The sequence below is a fragment of the Mustela lutreola genome, chromosome 9 (assembly GCF_030435805.1).
Source record: "Mustela lutreola isolate mMusLut2 chromosome 9, mMusLut2.pri, whole genome shotgun sequence".
In the NCBI taxonomy this organism is placed as follows: Eukaryota; Metazoa; Chordata; class Mammalia; order Carnivora; family Mustelidae; genus Mustela; species Mustela lutreola.
This window is the reverse complement of record NC_081298.1, coordinates 100,548,895-100,565,866: the sequence shown is the minus strand read 5'-3', so window position 1 is coordinate 100,565,866 and position 16,972 is coordinate 100,548,895. Positions and strand designations below refer to the sequence as shown.

At 36.4% G+C, this 16,972-nt stretch overlaps 1 protein-coding gene across 6 annotated transcripts in view; it reads right to left on the bottom strand.

The window, feature by feature from the left end:
* Positions 1-16,972, bottom strand: part of CTNNA2 (catenin alpha 2) — a 1,142,447-nt gene that overhangs the window by 949,109 nt on the left and 176,366 nt on the right. The window lies entirely within an intron of this gene.

Genomic DNA, 16,972 nt, shown 5'->3' with positions numbered 1-16,972 from the left:
TGGTTTAATATGGCCCTGGAGATCCTACTAAATGATGCTGCTTTAGGCTGATAGAAAATGGATAATTTTCCTTTAACAACAACAGATGTCTTGTGCTTTATGTCTTGAGGTTGCCATGAATCACTATAGAATTCACAACAAAGTAAATGAGAATGTGTTCCTTTCTTGACTCCCTGCCATTGTTAATTTACTATTTCTTAAAGGTAGAATGAGTTTTAAGAAAGCCATTTGTTATCAATCGTACTTTCTAATAAAATTCTATCTAGTTCTGTATGTGGGGACACGATGGAATTCGGAACAATGACTGATTTAAATTGACATTGCAGAAAAACAAAGTTGTCCCCAAAAGTCCTCACTACATCCAGCATAATAGAACTGCTAGACATGCTTCGAGGTGTATAGTTTGTTACTTCTCTGAAATCTCCTATGCATAAGTGAAACCATTTTCTGATGTAAAAAAATAAAATTGAGGCTCACATACCCAGTTTCATAAAATATAAAGTTATTCTCAGGGTTGACCATTCCCTTCCCCCCAAAAGTGCAATACACTCCTCATCCTATCTTACTTAAAAATAAATTATTCTAAACCATTAAGCTGGAGATCTGTTGCAGCAATAATGTTGTCCAAACAATCAATGCCAGAAAATTAAATGGCTGAATATTTTCTTTCATAATTTATTTTTCCTTGTTGGATAGTCTAAACATTTTTTTTCTTTCTGAACTTTACTTAGCATAAAAATTATTATAAAGAGTTTTCCTGATTCACAGACACTTAATGTCTTCTTTAAAACTGAGTCTTTAAAGTGGAAGTTTTAACTGTAACATTTCTAAGCGATTTGACAGCACTATAAAAAAAAAAAAAAACCATTAAGTTTATGATTGCTGTGAGGTTGTGTGAGTGGTAAGAAGAGGCGCCTGTCCATGTCTTTGAATAATGTTCACTAAAAATTATTACTATTAGACTACTCATCGTGGTACATGAAAAATCTATATGAATAATAATAATAACTGGAAAAACCATTGCCTTCAATGTTTCCTAACCCCTCCACATTGATACCATCAGGGAATATTCATACCCACAAACATCAAGTAGGCCCTTAGGGATGCCCTAAAATCTGATTCTCACTTATCCCAATGATTATTTCATATCCTTTCCTCAATCCCCAATCCTCAATCCAATTCTGTTTTCTCCAACTTCATTCTCAGCTGAAAACCTCTTTGCATGTTGTTTAATATTTCTGGAAAAAATAGAAATGAACTTATAATATATGCCCCCACGATCATCTCTACCTATTACTTGCTCCTGTGCCTTATACTCTGAACTGCTCTCCTGAGAAAAATCCCGTTTCCTCCAATGCTAATAAAGAACTCTGCCTTTTCACTTGATCCCAACACATCTTGACTATTGGAGGCCACTGTCCCAGAAATTACCACACTGTCTCTTAAAATCATCTCTCTTAAAAAAATCACCTCTCTTAAAATCATCCACTTTTTTCTTTCTTCTAAATCATTCTCATTGTTGTAAAAACATACGGTAGTCACTGATATTGGTAGCTTAATTTTGAATTATGTTATAAAAAATTAGATGAAATGATGAATGGATAAATGAACAGATATGCAACAAAGCAAATGGAGCAAAATGCACAGAATCTAGGGGGTAGGGCTTGATCATTCAACTGGTAACATCCTTTCAACTTATCTCTATAAAAATTCTGTAATGAGATATTATAAAACATCGTGGTCTAGTTTCTCCCAACTTAAAAAAACCCAAAAAACCCTCACCCATTTTTAGTACGACCCTCCCTCCTCCTACCAACATTCCCTATATGTGCTGACTCTAATTCCCTTTCCTTGTTGCAGGAAGTTTATATTGGGGAATAGCATGGTGTATTTTTCGATATCTTTATGCCTAAATTTTATGCCTTAATTTATAGTTAAGTCATGTCTCATAAGTAGCATCATTTTTTAAAATCAAGTCTGAAAATGTTTCTTTTAATTGGAGTAGTTTGTTTATATTGAATTACTATTGTTGTGCCATTACTTATATATATCTCAGTATTTGCTCTATGTAGTAGACTACATGTGATAATACCGATGGTATACACTCTCATAGTGTGTAGCATAAAAATGTAGTAAGCGTATAACTAACAAGCAAACATAGTGATAACTGACTAATAATAATTAATACAAAAGAAAGCCAAAGGAAGGGAAAAGAGGAACATAGAACAAAAGGCTACTTTACCACAGCCTGAACAATCCAACTATCTTTGACTTATTAACTTCTATTTATTGCTGATTCCATCTTCATGTGCCTATGTGTATACTGTTATTGCCATACATTTTAATTCATTACATTTTGTTTCAGAAGATATTATTGTTATTATAGTTTTACACAGTCAACATTCATTTGGATTTATCCACATACTTACTCTTTGCTGTGTTCTTTGCCTTATCTCTGTGCCTCCATCCAGGATTATTTTCCTTCTGCATGAAGAACACTCAATCATTTCCTTTAATATGGGTTGCTGGTGACAAATTCTGTTTTCATTTACATGAAAATGTCTTTATTTCAACTTTATTTTTTAATAATACACTGATGATATCAAAATTATAAAATAGCAATTACTTTCTTTCAGTATAGTAGTGCCCCTGCCTCATCCCGAAGGGATATATTCCAAGAGCAACAGTGGATGCCTGGAACCATAGATAGTACCAAACATCAAATATACTGTATTTCTTCCTATACTTACACACATATGATAAACCTTATATTATGAAGTAGGCACAGTACAAGATTAACAATAACTAATAATAAAATAGAACAATGATAAAAAATTGTGTGAATGTGGTCTCTCTCTCTCTCAAAATATCTTATTGTACTGTTTTTGCCCATCTTATTCTTGTGATAATATGAGATTATAAGATGCCTCCATGATGAGATGAACAAGAGAAAGGCAGATGCATGTGGTGGAGCATTAGGCTACAGTTGCTCTTCTTCTTTTTTTTTTTTTAATTAATTTATTTATTTTCAGCATAACAGTATTCATTATTTTTACTCTTACTCTTCTGATGATAGGTCAGAAGGACAATGTCTATTTGTGGACTGCAGTTGACTGCAGGCAAGTGCAACTGCAGAAAGCAGAACTGTGGCTAATGGGGGACTACTGTACTCTGATTAGTTCATCCATTGATTTTTGGCTTTCATTGTTGCCAGTGAAAAGTCAGTTGTCTCTCTCATTTTGATACCTTGAAGGGAACATTTCTTTTGTCTCTGAGTGCTCTGAAAAATTCCTCATTTACTTTGACTTTTGATGTTTTATTATGAAATAACTACATGAAATTTTTCTGAAGTACATAGCACTTCTTGAATTTGTGCCTTAACCTGGTTCATCAATCCTGGAAAATTATTAAACATTCATGGATCAACTTGGTCTTTGTCTTATCTTTTCAACTTCTATAATCCTAGATTTGTGTATGTTACCTGTTTCTTACTATGCCCTGTCTCTCTCACACTTTTTTCTATGTTTTTTATCCTTTGCCTCTGTATGTTTTAGTATGAATATGAATTCTGACTTATCTTTCAGTTCACAAATTCTTTGTTCAGGTTTGTCTGGTCTGCTCTTAAAGCTATTTATTACATTCATTTCACTTACTATAACTTTCAATCCTGGAATTTCTATTTTATTATTTTTATAGGTCCTGTCCTTGCTATAATTCTCCATCTTGTCATTTAATTTCCTATACATATTAACCTGCAATATTTTAATATCCCTGTCTGACAATTCTTATATTTACATCTTTTGTGGATCACTTTTATTAACACTTTTCTCTTTGTTTTAGCCAATATTATTTTTTCATATCTTATCATTTTATATTTAATGTCATAACCTGTGCATTAACTGTAGCATATATACAAAGTTCTAGATGGTATCTTCTTCTAGAGAGAAATTAGTTTGGTTGTGAGCAGAATATTATGGTATAGACAGATCATCTTAATCCAGTAAGAAAACGAAATGATATGAAATTCGGCTTTAGTCTTTATAAGATCTGCTTCCTCACACATTCCAGGGTCCTGAATAAAAATGTGGAGTATTGTGACAGATTGTATTTTTCAAAGATGGTTTTAATAATCTTTATCCTTTTCTCTGTATCCTGGGCTTAGCTCTGTGACCACATTATCAATATAGTAGAAAGAAAGCGTACCATGTGATTTTTGGGTATAGATCACAAAAATGCCTTCTACTTTTGCCTCTTACTCCTTGGGATTCTCATACTTGAAACCTAGCCACAAAGCTGTGAGGAAGCCCAAACTAGACAAAGTGTAAATACTAACTGAAACAGACTACATCCTGTTTTGGAATGACATTCTCAGCTCAGCTTCCAGCTGACAGCCAGCATTGAGTCCTATCCATATGCGTGAAAACTCCTCCAGATGAATCCAGGTTCTAGGCATCATATTACCCCCAGCCTTTGAATCTCCCCAGTTGAAGCTTCAAACATTGCTAGATAGAGATAAGGAACCCTGCTGTAACCTCACTAAATTCATGAACCACAGAATCTCTGAGCATAGTAAAATGGCTATTCCACAACACTCCACTTGGGGTGATTTGTTTGCAGCAATAATACCTGGAGCAGGTGCCTTCCAGAGCTTTTTTGCCTGAACTCAGTTTCTGTTCCTCAAGACTAGTGAAACTGACAAAATCTCTTCTCAGTTCCTGATCATCTTATTCACTGCTTTGTAATTGGCAGACATCCACACTTCTGGATTTCTCCTCTTTCCAAAACCTTGATCCTTCAAGAGCTTGCTCACTTAGCTCTTTTCTAGGGCTTTTAATATGTTAGTTTGGGAAAGTTCATCTGAAAACGTTTATTTTTCCCTTATGGGAGTATATGGCAACTAATTACATTGATTTTTTTAAAAATTTGAATCATTATACACACACACACACACACACACACACACACACATACACACACACACATTTTGATTTCTATTTGGATCATTTTTAATTGTTTCATTTTAGTATTTTTCTCATCATTAATATTTTAAAGCCTCTCTTATTTCTTAAAACACATTACACAAAATTATTATTATTATTACTATTTTAGAGAACGAGAGGGGGAGAGAGAGTGTGTGTGAAAGAGAAGGGGTAGAGGGAAAGGGAGAGAGAGAACTTTAAGCAGGCTCCATGGCCAGCACAAAGTCCAATGTGGGGCTTAATCTCACAACCCTAAGATCATGACCTGAGTCAAAATCACAAGTCAGACATCTAAATGACTGAGCCACCCTGGTGCCCCTACAAAATTATTTTTTTATATTTATGTCCAATAATTCCAATATCTGTAGTTTTTGTGAATGTGATTCTCCTATGGTTTTCTGTTTATTCTATTGGTTCTTGCTTATGGTAATTATTCTTTTTTTTTTTTTTTTTTTTTTTTTTTTGCCTTAAGCACATTATTTCTTGAAATACATCTTGAAAAATATCTTAGAAATTATTTATACTTCATATGAAGTCTCATATTTCCAAAAATAAAATCTGTTTCTGCCAGGTTTTTTGTTCACTGTCATCCTGGGAAAACCTTACATTAAAATCTTTATCTGGAGTTTGACCACATGGCATGAATTCTGGCTACAAAACTTGTTGAAAGATAACTCAAATATTCAAGGAAACTTTTTTCCTCCACTCAAGCCCAGGTTAACCAAAACAAGATGGTTTCACTCTTTGTGGATTGAGTTTATCAATAGTTTGCTCTTGTCTCTTGCTATTCCCACTGTATGAGGGGAGTCTTCTACTCACCTCTCAATCTCTACTGCAATCTCTACTAGATTTTGTATCTTGTCTACTCTGGGCTATGTATCTTTCAAAACAAACAAACAAACAAACAAACAAACAAAAAACTCAATCAGGCCCTCTTAGATAATAAAAGAGTGAAATCCAGTTTGGGCATTAATCTTTCGAGCTTGCCATTTTCTCTTCTTTTTAGCATTTTGGGATTTGTTATTTTTTTTCCAGGTCATGATATTTATATTTTACCTAGCTTTTCAGTTGTTTTCATTAAAAGAGTCACTAAGATACTCAGCCTACTTGACACACTTTTTCAAGATGGCAGCCAGAAACACCAATTTTCATGTGATATAACCAGCTTAAGAATGTACTGCAAATTGAACAAAATAAGGCACATTCAGTCCTGAGGACGCCAGTCTGTGCCCTCTGGCCAGTAAAGACAAAAGTGAGAGCTTAAAAAAAAAAAAAAAAGATCTGTAAGTAAAAAACTGTGGGCCTGAATTACCTGTTATGGCTTCTTGCTGCTGCTTGATATTACAACAATATATGAAATATCTTTGTTCTTAACTCAAATTATCTTTTGTACATTTATAAGCACTGGAGTGCAGCTATGCCACTAAAATCTTAGAAGTGAAAGACAAAAGATGACTTTTGGAAAATTAAACTAAAATTTAAAACAGCAAACCTTTCCTAGGATCTAACATAACCCAGGGACATCACAATATCAGCAGAGTGTCCTTATATTTTATTTATCTAACACTTAATCCCATGTCCACAAAGCAACCTCCTGATTCCCATATGAGCCTGAATATGAGCAAAAAATATGATCATACTGAGATCATACTGATCATACTGAAAGCACTATTTATACTCAGGATGACAGTAATTTCTCTCAGTAAATCAATAAAGTGATGTCTGACTATGATGTGGCTTCCCTAACACCTTAACTAAAGAGCAGCATAAGCTGATTATGCTGACAGGTACATTTCTACTGGTTGTAATCATTCCACTTTGCACTTTTACTAATGAGTGGCATTTTAAGTGTCACCCTAGCTACTTTATGAATTTTAATTATCTCTCAGTCCTCTAACACCCTAGGCATTGACCAGACCACTATTTTTCAAACTGGGATATCTATATCATCAGTAACATATTGTACAGTACAGCGTATGCAAAAAGCCTTAAAAATAATAAAAAGCATCTTCCTGGAACAATATGTAACAGAAACTTAGAGGAAAAAAACACAATTTTTAATTTAAAAAAGCACAAATATATTCTACAAAATTTTTATTCATCTTAAAACCAAAATTGAGATTTCTAAGAAATTTTCCATTTTTGACCAACTACACGAGGCATAATTATTGGATGCCCAGGGCTATGATGGTGGCAAAGTTGGTGATCCAATGCTTGGATATTATTGTCAAGTACCATCTCCACATTCATATCTTCTACCATCTTTGGTCGGGTTTTTTCCCATGACTATTATACTCTTTTTTCTGGTTCCTCCTCTTTCCCATTCTTTTCATCAATCTTTTTATAATGCTGGGGAATTTTATTTTGTGGTCATTAAAGAAGGATATTGTTTGTTTGTTTGCCTGTTTCTCAGAGTATATGTGTTACTCAGTTCAATCAATGAGTAAGAAATAAGAATAGAAACTCAATGATCATTACCTAAACAAAGTATTTTATAGCTAAACAGGCTAAGCTACATGAAGCTCTATTGTGAACATTTATATTACCTGTATTCTCAAAGATTAAACAGAAAGGTTTCATCTTTCACACTTCCTCCTTTGGCTCCAACAATTAGTTTGACAATTATAATTCAGGTTTGGTTTCGAATAATGAATAGCCTTCATCCATCTCCTTACCTTCCATAGTTTCCTCTTGTCCTTAAAGTTCAGTCACTTCTGCATGGAGTAAAGCATAATTTGCCTTAAACTCATCTCTTAGTATTGCCCCTCAGTGTGGCCCCCTGCCAGATTGAAATTCTTTCTGCTTCTTAATTATTCCACACCCATCCTCATGTCAAGGCCTTTGAATTTCATGCATCCTCTGCCTTGAACACCCCCTCCAGCTTCACTCTTCAGATCTCCAGGTAGGCAGAAAAGCCTCCTACAGGCTTCTACCTTTCCAACCTTGGCTTAAATGTGCCTCATATATTGTACTTGAGTGGTCGGTGCTCTGTGCATGCCCTCTCACTGCATTTTCTGTATTTCACCACAAAATCACCTGTTTACTTATCCATATCCTTTTATGAACTGCAAGTTAACTAAAACACTAATTCCTACAACCTGCATCCTTCAGCTAATCAATTATTATTTACTCCTTTGGATGTCTGGCAAAGAACGCCAACTTCCTTCCCTTACCCACTCTTCCTTGGAGCACACCCACAGTTTAGCAATGTATCTGGTTGTCCAACACGGAATGTATTTCCCAGCTTCTTTTATAACTAAGTGTGGCTATGAGGTATGAGTGGAAGGCTGTGTGCAACTTCTGGTTATCTCTACAAGAATGCTTGTCCTGGACTCTCTGTGTATATCTTACTGATGGCTAGGAAAAAGTGAAGACTGGCACTACACTTGCAAGCCACATGTTGACGTTGGTAGAAACACCTCACTAGGCATATACGCCCCATTACAAACTGTTATTCAGGAGAGAAATAAATTATGTCTCTTATCTGATCAAATAAGTCTTAACTCACTTGAGTTAAGACAATCAAATCTCTGTGTTATAGTGGCCTAGCCTCATTAATACCGAGGTCATTTTAGATGTCATTTCTTCGAGGACATTGGCATGTATCTATTACCAGACTATAAATTCTATTAAGACCCTTCAATCTGTACTTGTTTAGTGCCACATAAATTCATAAATAAATGAATGAACCCAGGAATCTAATATTATATACTAACTTAACTTATGAATATAATTTCAAGGATTCCAAATAAAATGGTAGCATAATGAATCAAGTAGAATCTTAAAGGAATTAATTAACAGGAATAAACATACTTAATTTCAAAGTATAAGAACATTGAATATCAGCATATCTATAAATATTATTACACTGGTAAAAATGTAAGGAAAACACAATGATTATAAGGCTGAAAACTTGGAGCAAAGGGAGAAGGTAATCTTTTCTCATGAAGTAATGTACTCTTTTTTCCATTAACATTAATTTCAACATCCTCCAGGTCATGAGGTACTGAGCAGGAGGGGTGTACTTACAGAGCCCTAAAAAGGCTAGGAAAAGAGGTCAGCTCAAGAGGGAGAAATAAAGCAAAACATTTGCAGGAAACCTTGACAAACCTTCAGCCTTATCTACTTGCATAAAGGAAAGGGAATGTATCTTCATTTCATGACAAATGAAGCAGTACATCCCAATCACTGGGCCACGGAGCAAATTCCCTCATGCAATTTATCCAAAATAATTATTGTACTTGTCACAGGTATTGTTATTGTTGTTTTTGTTTTCAAATCATTCGATAAAGTATTGGAAACTTTCTTGCAAATAACTGTCTCGGCTTGCACATAAAAATAATAGCCAATAATAATGACTTTGTATTGTACATCAGGGTATTTGCAAGCACTTCACATATATTCCCTCTGAAATTTATTTAAAAACAATCTAGTAGGCCCCTATCTTCAACGTTAATTTACATTATTTTTATTTGATAGTTTTTTAAACTACAAGTCATGACCCATTAGTGGACTGCAAAATCAAATTAATGATTTGAAGTCAGAGATTTTTTGGTAAACATTATAAAGAATAGGGCACCTAGGTGGCTCAGCTGGTTAAGCACCTGCTTCCTGCTCAGACAGAGCTCACATTGAGTCCCATGTCTGTCTCCCTGCTTAGCAGGGGATCTGCTCTCCCCCTGCCCTTGCCTCCTGCTCGTGATCTCTCTCTCACTCTCTCTCAAATAAATAATAAATAAAAATTAAAAAATATATTTTTAAAAGTTATATAGAATAAATCACACAACAACAGAGGAGGGCAGGGAACAAAAAGAGAGGGAGAAAATAACAGAAAATAATGACTAGAGTATGCATACATGATATTTCATGGTAAGTTTTATTTTGGTTTAATGTATCTACATGTAGATCAGTCCCCCAAAAAGTTGGAAATGCATCATTGTAAGATACCCCTACCCTTAGTTGCACAGCCAAAGGCCTGATGACATCACACTTGTAAAGTCATTATCTTGACTCAACTTCTTCACTCCTTGTCCAGTCTTGAGCCCCAGTGGATTGTTACATCCCAGATTCAGGTAAGACACTATTCTTGAGTGGTCTGAAGTAAGAAAGATTGGTTTTGGGGCAGAATGCTATGAAGGAGACTCTCCTTCAGTGACAGCAGGTTTCATTTCCCTGGGGCCACCTACTGTTCCCTCCACCCTCCAACCCCATATAGAAATAAGGATTTGAGTTGTGTATCTGGGAACGAAAACACTCAAAATTCATTTAAAATCCTTATTCTGGTGTTCCCTCCCACCATGCCATATAAAGAGGTTCTCTCTGACTATATTTATCTGGGCTATAGGTACATTTCCCCTAGTACCTGCAACACCTGCAACTAGGGGTAAGTCTCTCCAGGTGTATGAATTTCAACTCTAAAAGTCAGCCATCAGAGGGGAGATAGATGGAGGGATGGGTTAAATAGATAATGGGGATTCAGGAGTGCATTTGTTGTGATGAATACCAGGAATTGTATGGAAGTGTTGAAACACTATCTTGTACCAGTATTTAATGTAGGTAATCTTACAATGTAGGTTGACTAACTGGAATTTAAAGAAAAACTCTTAAAAAAATAAATTTCAAAAAAGTCAGCCATACCTTGGAAGTGATAGACAGAATGACAGAATGATGGAGGTGAATGACAAGGCAAAGTAAGGACATCCCATGAGTAGAGACACTTAGCAATCCGGAGCGCAGCCTTCTTTGGTTAATATGTGCCAATAATCTACTTATTAAAGAGGAAAAGTCATCATGTATCTCTTCCCTCACAGATTATGGCTGGAGAATACTCATATTTTATACAAATACTATTTCTAAGCACAAGGGGCAGTAAATATCTTACCACTTACACCAACATGGTATCACAATTTATTACATCTTTGGCTCCCAAATACTGATTGCTTTAGAGAAACTGAAGTAGGACAAAGGATAATGTTATTGTTTCTATATATTTAAGTCAGATAGCTATAATAATAAATAACAATTCATATAAGTGGGACAACCAAGAAGAACCTAAGGAGATGGATGAATGGATCTAATCTCTAAACGGAGTTCCTAAAAGAGGAGCCTTGACCACCAACACCAGTATTACCTGGGGTGTTGGTGTTGGACCAGTGTTAGGCAGGCAGGGAGTGCCTTGGAGGTCTGACTCCCACAGAGGATGCTTAGGTTCAGGGCTACAGATTTTCCATCAAAATGTAATTAAGTAATGACATAATCACTGAATTATGAAGCACTTACAGTATTATTCCAAAACTCACCAATCAGCACATAGAGACTTTCATCTAACACTTCTATGTTCATGAATGTTATTTCACTTTTTATAAAATTTCTACAGCAACTTCTTTTGAACCCATATGGATAGTTAGAAAAAAATATACAATATTTATATTTTCATAAGTAAGACAAGGAATATTTCTCTTACTAGTGAACCCAAGGCTTGTTACGTTTTCTTTAATATAAGGTTTAGACACATATTCACAGACAATTTATGACAATTTATGGAGATGTAATGAATAATCAAAAATCATAAAATGCATATATGTGTATCTATTTTTTCCTACCCCCCGAACAAAAAAGACAGAAGCACAAACTTTATAAACTCTGTTTTAAATTATTTAACTCATCTCTGTAAGATGGCTCAAGTCTAAATCTCTCTATGAATTTTCCCCCTTATACTTCATGACTCATTTATAATTCTAGATTGTTAGAATATTTTTACATGTTTTATTTATGTTATGGGGTTTTCTGAGCATTTTTAAAATTGTGGAAGCAGCACTGCCTTTTGTTCGGGCTTTAAATCTGAGTCTTGCCAAAAGAATGGAACGAGATTACTTCAATCCAAACCAATTTAGGCTTGGATTTTATATGCAAATTCTTAGCTACAAACATTTAGCCTAAAAACTTTGAAGAAAAAATGTTCCACTCAACAAACAAATAGTGGATGGTAAGTCTAGAGTGATCCAATTCACAAACATCTTTGCTAATCTGAATTTATTAATGAGAATTTTAGAAAATAGATGAGTCATACCATTTCCTAGAAACAAAAATCAGATTAAAGTGTAATTTCTTACTGACAAAGATCTCCTGTCATGTCCAGGAAATACCTTTCAGAATCCCTTGAAGGGGATTTTAAGAATTTTCTTTCAACATAGTCAATCCCATTTGGGATCTTTAGAACAATGAGTCCAAAGAAATAGCCAGAAAATTATCCAATAATTACATGGTCAAGCTAGCTGGCTATACTTCCCAGGAACATTTTCTTTTACTGTCTGAAATAATTAATTTTACCAGGTTACCTGTACATACTGAGCCTACTCATTTGCATGCAAGCCGTATCGACAGTAATAAAGTTAAGTAGAAAATGAAGGTTCAGAACCATATAATTATATCCTAAGAAATCCTTTCATCTAAAATAACAAGAAATTTGAGACAAAGGATTTTGATACATGTGTGTAGCTGGCACATCTGAATGGGACAGTTCAATGTTTCATTTTGCTAATAATATAGTAACATTTATGGATAGTTCTTGTTTTATTTACCTCTCTTAAAACCCACTGACATCTGTACCATGACTACCATCGCTTCCATATTTCAGGCAAGGAAAGAGAGACTTAGTAAGATCAAGTAGCCAGTGCAAAACTTCAGGGTTTGGAAGTGGCAGGGATTGGATTTGAACACATTATGCACCAAGGTGACACGAAAAGCTACTGACCTGGTCTAGTGGGAGCTCCCTCTCATAGAAGAAAGGAAGGGTTCACAAAAATGGGGAAATCTTAAAGAAAGAAATGCCTCCAAGGACTACCTTTTGGGGTGGGGGGCAGGAGAGAATAATACCGTGAACAAAGCTGAGAGGAAAGTATGAGGATAAAACAAAACCTATACTTGCTTTTTAAGAAGAAACAAAACAAAACAAAAAACTTCCCTCATTAATTATTTCTAATTTCCCCTGCTGTCCCAAAGTCCGAGGTACCTAAGGTCCCAGCTCTGCAGGGCAGCAGCTCCTCGGAACAGGCAATGAGTGGGTGATTACACGTACAAAGCTTTGCCCTGATCAAAAATTCCGTTTCTCTTTTTTTGAGAGTATTACAGCAATCCCCTGTCGATAGTAGCAGCAGCAATAATCCTTCAGATTTATGTTGACTTTCCACATTTCTGAAAACACCTTTAGAGGAAATACTGACATCAAGAATGTCCAAATATTGTCTTCCTGGAACTCTCTTAAATCAATAACACATAGTTGATGAAATTTCTGTATCAGTGGCCTCTGTGGTGCCTAATGACATTCCTGGTACTACAAGAATTCAAAAGGCTCCCAGCAACAAGGTCCTGCCTCCCAGTAACTTAGCATCTCAGTACAGTACATTTAGGAACAAGTCTTCATTTTACATACACAGTCCATTTTTGTGTGTGTCTTTTACAAAAAAAAAAAAATGTATTACTGTGAACTCTTTCCAATGTGGAAATTAAGACAGAATTTTAGCACATCAGTAAGGCATTCCCCTTCCCTCCTGTGAGGTCACCGGCAGAGAAGGAGCTAATTTACAGTAGCAGTGTCCTTTGCTGATTGGCCTCAAACTAAAAATAACATTCAAATAAACCATCTCTTCAAATATAAAAGAAATAGTTGAATCTGTAACATAACTATTCATGAAAGGAAAGAGAGGTCCTAAGGGAAGGTAAATCTCTAAATCCCTGAGACTTTCTGTTTCCTTCATTTGCTGCCTTGTTTAAACCAATACCCAAACCAAGAATTTCCATGGTAAAGGTGACTGCCAAGTGGCAGTAAAAGTCAACCCCCAAATAACAATAAAAACCAAATATCCAAAATGTTAACATCTTAGCATGGCTCTCTCTTCTATTCTTGCTGTCCATCTCCTTCTCCCAAGTTGCTACAAAACATTTCTAGCTCCTGAGATGAAACCTGGAGGAATGCCAAGTTTTAATAGCATAGAAGGAGCCTAGTCTGGATGGGAAAGCTGTAAAGTGGGCATGGGTGTCTGCATTCTGAAAGGCACACGGGAGAAGACTTAGAACTCTCTTCATACTGCATCACCTGACTGGGAGCTCACCAGGAGCAAGAAGAGATTGCACGCTGTCCCCTCCCATCTTCCCATCACACACCTTAAAGGGGATATTTTGCAGATCTACAGTCAAGCTGGAGGGAAAGGCTGGAGGACGTTGAAAGAGTTCTGGCATTACGAAAATCAGAACACATTAATGAAGCAAATGCTCACCCTAACTGGCCTGGCCAGGGTCAGCTGCCACAGAGCAGAAACGAAATCCATTGCGGAGTACAGCACCAGGAAGGCATGCCAAGGACCACAGAGGTGGGAAAGGGGCTCCAGCACTCAAGGTTTACAACTGTGTGCAGAGGGACAGAAGAAAGGGTTGGAGAGCCAGAGCAGGATGTCTTTAGTGACCGCTATGGTGAATGTTCATCAGCAGGGATCTGTTAAAGGAAAGGGCTTGGGGACATGGCTGGGGAGAAAGGCAGGGGAGTGAGGAGCAAGGATGGATGTCAACTCACTCATCAATGGGAGCTTTACTGACAACACACACCTTTCCTTCTATCTCTAGGCGACTTTGATCTAGGGACTAAGTGCCCATGGGGAAAAAAATCTCATTATATTCATTCAATGTATTGTTTTCTAGGTGTAAAACAAATCATTTAAAGATAGACAAGCTAAAAAACAAAAAACAATAAAGTTAAACTGTATTTTAAATACACCAGGCAAACCCACTCTTATAAAAGTAAATTACAACAAATTGCACTAGGAAGCAAAAAGCAGTCTTTCATCATGTTGGTAATCATTTCTTAAATTATCTATCTTGTAAGTATGCATTTCTGTGTCTTAATTTCCTGCAAAGTAGGCCAAGGTATAGGTTATTTTATATATGGCATATATATACAGGTATGTGTGCGTGTGTGTATGTATCTATGTGTGTGTGTGTGTGTGTATAGTTACTTATATATATGTAAGTATATATATAAGTATTAGTCTGTGTGTATATATACACACAGACAAATACAACTGAATAAAAAAAATTATAACCTGAGCAGCAGAGGGAGAGACATCAAAGCTGTGATGGCAGAGACGGCTCTTACAGGACGAGAAAGCGTAGGGTGAGACCTGCAATTTTAAATAAGCTACACATTGTGCTTTATATGTTGTCTTTGTGAGAAAGACTTTTGCATTTACAGTGGCAGAGAGAGCAAGTGAGTATTTTCAAGAAGACCCAAAGGTCTAAAGAAAAATACAAAGTTGTCTCTGGGTCTAATTTAGAAAACCCAATACAACACAACACTAAGACCATCAAGGCTGCAATTCTGACTTGAAAGATGCAAAGAATGATGTATTTACAAAGCTTTTCAAAATTCCTCCCATCTCAGAATCAGTTCTTTGCACTACAGAATGGCTAAGTATATTTTATATTTTATCAGTTCTTAAAATTATACTTAATATGTTTTATACTTTATACCGTGGGCTTTTCTTAAATGTTTTTCTTATTCTTGATTGTGTGCACACATTTCTAGTTGAAATCATCTTTTGTGCTGCCCACCTGTGGGGCAGAGGCCTTAGCTGACATCTGCAAAGAGTATTCAGTGACAGAGGTAGAGCACAGCTGATCACCTGGGCTTGGAGGTACCGTATTTCCCCAGGCTATGTCCGCTCAGCCTGGATTCCCAGTTGGCACCCTGAAACCAAAATCCTACACTTGTTGCTCTCAGCCAGACACAGAAGCCACAGTTAGTTAAGCCAGGCCCTGGAGTGTGAACTGGCTGCCAATTCCCATGCAAACAGCTATTTATTGCCCCTGGCCCAGGTCTACACCCCTGTTCTCAGCTTCACTCACTTCTGAACATGAACTTAGCACTGCCTCCACATTCTCCAGCAGCAGGCACCCACGGAAGTCCTGAGCTATATTTTCCTTCTTTAAACAGCCCTAGACTCTAAAGATTCATAATTCTTGCTCTACCAAAAGTTTGCAAAGATGCTCTTGAGCTCAGCTGTTTAATTATCTCTGTTATTTATTTGTCTAAAGCATCTTTTCTATCACCCAGGATTTTGATGCAGGAGAGGGAGGCTATAGCATAAGCTCAACTTCCCACTGTGAAATGAAAGTCAAATGGCCAATTCAGCAGGAAGCTACGTGGACAGCTGGAAAGCAGCTGGCTCAATGGGCCCTCACAGACAGATAATTCTGAAGGGAACAAAGCTGACCCAATACCTTCCCACTCTATAAAACTCCCAAGAACTTAGGTATGACTCCAGCAAATGCAAGATGAACCTAGAAATGGACTGAGAATAAGCCTCTTCTTCCCCCAAAAGAATAGGGTTTGAAATAGAAGTTAAATTTAGTTACAGAAAAATGAAGTTATATTCTTCATATTCTTTTTTTAAAAGATTTTATTTATTTACTTGGGAGAGAGTATGACAGTGAGAGAGACAGTACAGAGGGAGACAGGAAGCAGACTCTCTGTTCTGCAGAGAGCCAGATGTGGTGCTTGATACCAGAACCCTGAGATCATGACCTCAGCCAAAGGCAGCTTAACCTCAGCTTAACGGACTGAGTCACCCAGGCACCCCTATTTTTTATATTCTTATCAGGTGACAGGTAAGCCTTTGCCTTAGGCTCAGGTCATGATCCCAGGATTGTGGAATAAAGCCCAGCATCAGGCTCCTTGCTCTACAAGGAGTCTGCTTCTCCCTCTCCCTCTGTCTGCCACTCCCCCAGCTTGGGCTCTCTCTCTCTGTCAAATAAATAAATAAATCTTTAAAAAGGGGGGGGGGGTAACAGAGTCAGAAATATTCATTAATTTATTCATTCTAGAAATGGTTATTGAGTAACTACCATATGCCAGACACTTTTCTCCAGACACTAAACGTAGTACGATGAAATAGACATCTGTATCTTCTGACTTCTGTCCATTTTCTTTATTAACATATCCC